This window comes from Oratosquilla oratoria, chromosome 2 (assembly GCF_046742065.1).
Source record: "Oratosquilla oratoria isolate Oo_2021 chromosome 2, ASM4674206v1, whole genome shotgun sequence".
NCBI lineage: Eukaryota > Metazoa > Arthropoda > Malacostraca > Stomatopoda > Squillidae > Oratosquilla > Oratosquilla oratoria.
The window spans coordinates 81,124,125-81,131,624 of NC_134778.1; positions in this window are offsets into that span (position 1 = coordinate 81,124,125).

Below are 7,500 nucleotides of genomic sequence, written 5' to 3' on the forward strand. Positions count from 1 at the left end.
GGAGAGAGTGTAAATGGAGAAGAGAAAGAAGAGTTGTATAGAGAGAAAAGGAGTTTTAAGATGGAGGAAGAGTTGGGCAACGGGTGAGATTACAATTAAGAGGAAAAGAGGGAAAAGAAAGAGCAAATACAAGAGCCAGAGCAAGGAAGAGAGGAGAGTATACCAGGAGGTGGGCAGTTGCAACCAAAGCCGTTACCTTTGCCCTAAGTGCTAGGAGTGTCGGGAATCAGAGAGAAGTAGGGGACTCGATCCCGCGGCTAAGAAGATGCGAAACCAGCATGTGATGAAGCCGGGTGGGGGAGATGTGGTCAAGCTGGTGGCGGTTGTGTTAGTGGACGTAGGAATGGTTGTGATGGCGAAAGGTGAACTGGTGGTGTTTAGTGGAAATGACGTGTTATAGTCACGTTGGTGAACATATGGGTAGTACTGATGGCATTTGTGGTGATAATGGTGATAGAGGTAACACCAAGTGGTGGTAAAAAAAACGAGGTAGGTGGTGATAGATGAAGGTAGTTGTGGTAGTTATTATATGTTTTTTTTTTTTTTTTTTTGCATCCGACCTAGTTATGGACCAAAAGGTCTCCTGTCGGCATGCTCCGCCTTTATCCTTTGTAAATAGGCGCCACTGCTTAAAGTGACTAAAAAATTCGAAAATTTCAAACACTGGGAGCAAAGCTTCTTCACGCAAGTATACCGGAAATATAGAAATTGTGTTTAGTTTCCGTTCATTTCTAGATTCCGGAGCTCTAGTTCCGAATAATGTAGATTTACATACTCTAGTACAGTGGTTCCCAAACTTTTTTTCCGTCATTTCCCCCTACAACCAGTTCAACCACCCAGATTTCCCCCTTCATGTGTACGAGAGAAAGAGTGGTCAAAACACACTGTCATTATTTACTAATTTATTTCAAAAATGCACAACTATACTGATAAGCATCTACAACAGACATACACTCTCTCTCTCTCTCTCTCTCTCTCTCTCTCTCTCTCTCTCTCTCTCTCTCTCTCTCTCTCTCTCTCTCTCTCTCTCTCAAGCATGAGAAAATCCATCTGAGATTTTCTTTATTACTACGAGGCAGTGTAATTATTTCCCCCCTGGTAGCTTCAAATTTCCCCCAGGGGGAAATTCCCCCCAGTTTGGGAAATGCTGCTCTAGAAACTCCTAATAGAGAGAAAACCATCTGTTTCATTAGAGGTGTTTGCTGAAGTGGTTTCAAGTTTACGAAAGTGGTCATGGAGGTGGTTGTGGTGGCGGCGAGCGAGGTGGAAGCGAGTGTGGAGGTAGAGAGGGGTGGCAGGTGGAGGTTGAGGTGGAGGGGAGGGGAAAGGCCAGGAAGTGGAGGCAGGGGGAGGAAGGACCAGGTGGAGGAGGTAACAGATGTGATGAATCAGTTTGAGAAAGAAAATGGTGGAGGCGTTGCTTGAAATGTTGGGCTCGTTGGTGGCCGAGGCGCTCTGGACTCTAAGAGTTTCCGTGACAGATTTTGACAAAATTCAGGATGGCGACTGAAGTGGCGGTGTCAGGAGCAGTGACAGCCCACACGTGAAAAAAGAAGAAAAAAAGAAAGAAAGAAAGAAAGCAGGCGGAGCTGAAGAGCTAAAGAGAGAGAGAGAGAGAGAGAGAAAAAAAGTAAAATTACGACTGTCGCCGCAGCAAAGTTGGTGGACCACAGAAAAAAAAAAAAAAAAAAAAAAAAAAAGAGGGATGAAGAACGGTTATGAAAAGAGAGAGCGAGATACAGTGTGAAAAAGAGAGGAATGGCATACGAAAAGCAGCTGTCAGCCAGTACTTCTCCACCTTTATTACCCCTTGGTTGCAACACCCCTTTCCCCCTTTGTCAGAATCCCTTTCCCCCTTCAACAAATTCACAGATTTGCCTCACTCAAAAGACGAAAGATTTCTCTTTACTGTTAATCTAATCTGTGCCACTTAAAAAGTGTGTTGTCTTTAAGATGATGTAGATTGTAGAGTCGGTGAAAGTTTCGTTGGTATAAAAATCCATGTGTGAAAAATCGGTGATCGTAATTGCTCGGTTCAGACCCGAAAACTCTATCCCATCCACCTTTGGGGAATTCCCCCCGCCCCCTCAATCCGGTTTAGGAACCCTGTTTTAAGTGGATTAACGAAAGACTTGAGGAAATATGACGTGCGTAGGAGCCATTAGGAGAGGAAGGCAAATTCTTCGGCCAGCCACAAGAATGGCTTAGAGTGATTTCAGTCCAAAACACGAGCGCGCGCACACATACACACTCGTGTAAAAAAAAAAAATATATATATATATATATAGTGTGTGTGTGTGTGTGTGTGTGTGTGTGTGTGTGTGTGTGTGTGTGTGTGTGTGTGTGTGTGTGTGTGTGTGTGTGTGTGTGTGTGTGTGTGTGTGTGTGTGTGATGTGTGTGCGTATATGACATATGTGTACACATATGCACGTGCAATTAATGTGTAAATAATTCAATTAGGCTAAAAACGAATAAAAGAAAAACACAAGAGTAAGCCAGACCAGACCTCAGCGGACGTTCAAGTTGACCTAAAAGTTCCCCGGGAGCGAGAGGGAGGTCACGATAAGGAAATAGTACGAAAAGGAATGAAAACAAATGGCACAAATACGAAGAATTATGGAACAAGAAGAGAGTAATAATGAACAACTCGTTACGTGATATACTTGGAAGTATGAAGAGTTGTCCGAAGGGGATGAAGCTACGACAGAGAGAAATATAGAATGATAAAAATAATTGCTGAGAGATGAAGAGCGAGATACTGAAGAGCAATAAAGGATCAAATGAAGCTACAGAATAAAAAAAAAATATATATATATATATATATACAGGAGTGACTAAAAGAAAAATGTTATTAACAAACTGAAGAAAGTCTGTGAATAAGATTATGGAGATGAAAGGAAAGAAGGCTGGTTCGTAAATTATACGAGGAAGCACAAAGGATAAAAAAGCAGGGGGAAAAGTATGACTATGTAAATGTGATGTGAGTGCATGGGTGGTGTTTGTGTGTGTGTGTGTGATTCATCATGGTCTTGGATCACGTGTTGGACTCGTGATCGACAGCTATTTTCCCTCCTGGAAGAGAGCTCAGAACTCATATATGACCAATCCATGGGTAATGCTGTGACCTTACACGCACACACACACACCCAACTCCCCGCCCACGAGAGTTGGAGTAACGGCTCGCAGCGCAACGATACTGAAATTATTTCAGCCCTGGACGGGATTCGAACTCCAACAGCTGCAGCCGCTGTTGCGAACGCTACCACTGTACCGCCGAGCCGTGTGTGTGTGTGTGTGTGTGTGTGTGTGTGTGTGTGTGTGTGTGTGTGTGTGTGTGTGTGTGTGTGTGTGTGTGTGTGTGTGTGTGTGTGTGTGTGTGTGTGTGTGTGTAAAGAAATGAAATGTGCATCAGAACGGTAATGCAGAAACGCCTGAAGAAGAATTGGTGGAAGGAAAGTGGAGGAAAAGAGCATTAATTCCTTCGATAACAGATGAGTTGGCAGGTTTGACAACACAAAAAAGTATCTTTGAGCGAGATATTATTTTCAGAAAGAAGAAGAAGAAGAAAAAGGAAGAAGATGAAGAAGAAGAAGAAGAAGAAGAAGAAGAAGAAGAAGAAGAAGAAGAAGAAGAAGAGGAAGAAGAAGAAGGAAAAAGAAAGAAAAATATGAGGAAGACAGAAAAAGAAAGAAGAACAAGACGGAAAAAGAAAGAAAAAGAAGAAGAAAGAAGAATGATAAGAAGAAGACGAAGAATAACGAAGAAGGAAAAGAAAGAATAATACGAAGATAACGGAAAAAGAAAGAAGAAGAACAAGACGGAAAAAGAAAGAAAGAAAGAAAGAAGAAGAAGAAGTTCTTCGCCAAAATTCCTTCTGGTTTGAGTGGTAGGATGGCGAGGTACTCTCTGCCTGAGGATGATGTTCTTCAGCTAACGGACACAACGAAGAACATCGCCGACCTCGATCCAGCAAGCACCAACGTTCTTCAAGGCGCCAAGCACGGCCTTCTCAAGATCTTCCTGAAGCAACGATTGTTAACCTTTTTCTTCTTCTTCTTCCTAGAGCAACGATTGTTAACCTCTTTCTTCTTCTTCTACTTCTTCTTTTTCGTCTTCTTCTTCTCCTTCTTCTTCGCGTGCCTTCCAACCAAACCAGAACGCACCCCAAAATTTCACGAAGAAGGAGCTTTTTCTTAACTTGGTGAAAGACTACCTCAGACCCGTTATGGTTTACGGCGATTCAAAATATTATAAAAACGTAAGTTCATGGACCTGGAAGATCGTACTTGCACCCAGGATTTTTTTTTTTTTTTTTTTTTTTTTTTTTAACTTCAGATCACTCGAAATGACGAGCTTCGCAGATCAAACAGGCGGGTGATCCCCCACCCCCCCGAAACAAAGAAAAATATATAAATGACTAGATAAATCAATCCCGACCTCCACCTAGGGGCGTGTACACAATTCCTCCTACATGCCACTTACAATCTGTCAATACCTGGCACAAGATTGTTCACAAGGACAAATTTCATAGCCAGGTTGTAGAGTGAGTGTGTGTGTGTGTGTGTGTGTGTGTGTGTGTGTGTGTGTGTGTGTGTGTGTGTGTGTGTGTGTGTGTGTGTGTGTGTGTGTGTGTGTGTGTGTGTGTGTGTGTGTGTGTGTGTGTGTGTGTGTGTGTGTGTGTGTGTGTGTGTGTGTGTGTGTGTGTGTGTGTGTGTGTGATTTACCATGGAATTGGATTACGTGTTGGATTCATGATCAACAGCTATTTCCCTCCCGGAAGAGAGCTTACATGCACACACACACACACAACTCCCCGCCCACGAGAGTTGGAGTAACGACTCGGAACACAGCGATACTGAAATTATTTCAGCCCTGGGCGGGATTCGAACCCGGACCGCCGGGAACTCTAACCACTGCGCCATCGTGTGTGTGTGTGTGTGTGTGTGTGTGTGTGTGTGTGTGTGTGTGTGTGTGTGTGTGTGTGTGTGTGTGTGTGTGTGTGTGTGTGTGTGTGTGTTTGTGTGTGTCTTTGCAGTCAATTCGTAGCAGTTTGTATTACCTGCCCCTTCCTTGTCGATTCCTTCGACATTTTCCAATGAGATCTTCGGTAACAAGGGCAGCGACAGCTTTCGATGTAATTAATCACGAAGTATTTAACCAAGTGTCTTGTTTATCCTTCTTTGCAAGACCTTCACTGCCGGACGCTTTTTCACTTCTACACGAACTAAAGCTCTCTTAATATCAACTGTACGTACATATGTTCGGAAGACCTTACGTTTCCAATTGTATGTTCATGTTTCACCACAAGTTTTGTGGGTTCCCACCCACGCGTCCCAATCGCCATTTGCCTAAAAATAGCATATCTGTAAATGGAAGTTGGTGGTGGCAAGCATGTATGCAATTTTTTTTTTTTTCGTAATTTGGCAACGAAAAAAATGGAAGCACGTATCCGAAAAAAGTCAGCGAGTTATCTACAGCCTTCCAAAAAAAAATATATATATATATATATACATATTGTATATATATATATATTCTGAAATCAAATATCGTATGGATTCACTCGAAAAAAAGAGAGACAACGATAAAAAAGAATTACGATATACAACGTAAAATCGGGAGATTTTTTGCCCACAGATCGTGAGAAAAAAAATTGTGGCGGACGAATAATATATAATTGCTATCGACGGAAGAAAATCTATATATCTGTGAAGTCCGTTAACACATAACAATTGTATATCTTCGTATACTTGAAAGCATAATTGACATTTTGTACTCGACACAATGCACTATAATTATCTTTATCATAATGGTTATCATTGTTGTTGCTGTTGTTATTATACAGGCGTATACGCACACACACATTATAATATATATATATATATATATATATATATATATATAGATTTTTTTTTTTTTTTTTTTTTTTTTTTTTTTAAGAGAACCCCTTTGGTCAGAAGTCAGCTCCTCACACTACTAAAGCCGACAGTCGTCAGCCCAAAATAAATTCCTGACGGGACTGATAACCCAAAGTCCCCAGTTTGGGCTGCGAGCCGACATGAGCCGGGACTAGCTCTGTCAGTAATTCCACTAATTCAGAAAAGCAGATCGGATTCCAATTCAAGACTTAATTATGGAAAACTTGGGGAAACGATATCACGAGTTTTATTAAATTTCAAATTAATCAGAATTATCCTTCCCGGGATTACAAACACATCCGGATATATGTGCACGTAAGAAGTTAATCATATCCTTAATCAATTTGCAGCTTCGGATTTCTTTTGCAGCGGACCCGCAGCCTCAGAGTAACCGCCCACGATCGCATACTTGTTCTGTGTTTTTTTGTGTGGTGGCTGTACCTGGGTCATAATGTTTAATACAAACACACACACACACACACACACACACACACACACACACACACACACACACACACACACATATATATATATATATATATATATATATATATATATATATATAAGTTGGAGTTAGATCAATCACGCAGCTGCCTCTGGGTCATAAGGAACGTTTCCTCCTCCCCTACCGTTAACTAGGACATCGTCTAGTGATACTCTGAACGAATTTTCTCGAATTCGTGACAAGATAAAAAGACCATAACACCTCCCATACAGGACGGTACTTTTACTTTTTATTTTCGATGAAACCAGACATTCGATTCCCCATCCTCATGGTCCCCCCACCCCCTTTCGAAAGTAAATGGGTTAACCCATAACGGTGTTTATTTTATCTATTTATTTATTCTATTTTATTTTTTTTTTTGTGCGGTTGTTCTGAGTGAGAAAGCAATTTTGTTATTTGAATGCTTACCTTTCTGTTCGGAATTTCTGAGGTTAGGAAACCTCTAAAATTCAGATTTTTGTTTTTTTTCTATTTTCTAGTGTTCAAAGGGACGAGGGTTTGAGTCCCTTAACCAGCACATTTTCACTCTTGTAAAATAAATAAATAAATAAATAAATAAAATAAAAAGGGATACACAAAGTTCACCACATTGATGCCTGGAAAATCTTTCTCGCAACAAGTAAAGGTAGTGCAGCCTTCACAGGAACGCCTGTGAAGCTCTTGTCACCATAAACATAAAGAACTTAAACTCGACTTTCACCTCTCTCTCTCTCTCACCTAATTTCCCACCCTACTCAACTTTATCCCCCCCTCTCTCTCTCTCTCTCTCTCTCTCTCTCTCTCTCTCTCTCTCTCTCTCTCTCATCTATCTATCTCTCTCTCACCTAATTTCCCATCCTACTCAACTTTCTCCCCTTCTCTCTCTCTCTCTCTCTCTCTCTCATCTATCATCTCTCTCACCTAATTTCCCATCCTACTCAACTTTCTCCCCTTCCCTCTCTCCCTCTCTCTCTCTCTCTCTATTTTACCTAATTTCCCACCCCATCTGTTCCCCCAAGTACTCGTACAAAGATCTGTCTCGCAAGCCCTTCCAAAAAAGGCGACTTGCAAAATTAATTCGCCCAGTAATTTCACCCTGG